Consider the following 568-nt stretch of genomic DNA (forward strand, 5'->3'; position numbering starts at 1 on the left):
AAAAAAAAAAAAAAATTTCAAGGCAAAGTATATATATTCTTTTTTTTACTCTTTTATGATCAACATAATTTCAGTGTGCTGCAGAAATTTAACCATAGGTTCAAGTGTGCCATGAGATAAGAAAAGGTTGAAAAACACTGCTCTAGAGGGAAGAGGAGGAGGCTGGGGGGAAGGATTGGATATCCCCCAGCAACATCTAAATACCTAAGGGTCATCTCAGTGTTTTTGTCCATATGAGCCAGTGCTAATTATTCCGATGCATTGCCAAAATAGTTTTTCTTATAAAATCTATTCCACTGCATTTTCAGTTAGCTGTCAGACCTCCCTGGAGGGACATGTTCTATTCACTTCATTTATTTTTATAAAATTCTGCATATTTTCTTTTGTTTTCTTTGTAATCTCCTGATATCTTCACAGCTTCTCTATGGAAAAAAAAAATAACAAAAAACCTATACTAACAAACAGAAATAATTTATGTGGTTCTCTGCTTCACTTGGATCCAAAGAGTATGCGTGTCCCTGCGGCCCACCAATATAAATATCAGGGAGGTTTGACATGCCTACTACTT

This window comes from Otolemur garnettii, unplaced genomic scaffold (genome assembly GCF_000181295.1).
Source record: "Otolemur garnettii isolate 467f Iridium unplaced genomic scaffold, OtoGar3 scaffold00022, whole genome shotgun sequence".
Lineage (NCBI taxonomy): Eukaryota > Metazoa > Chordata > Mammalia > Primates > Galagidae > Otolemur > Otolemur garnettii.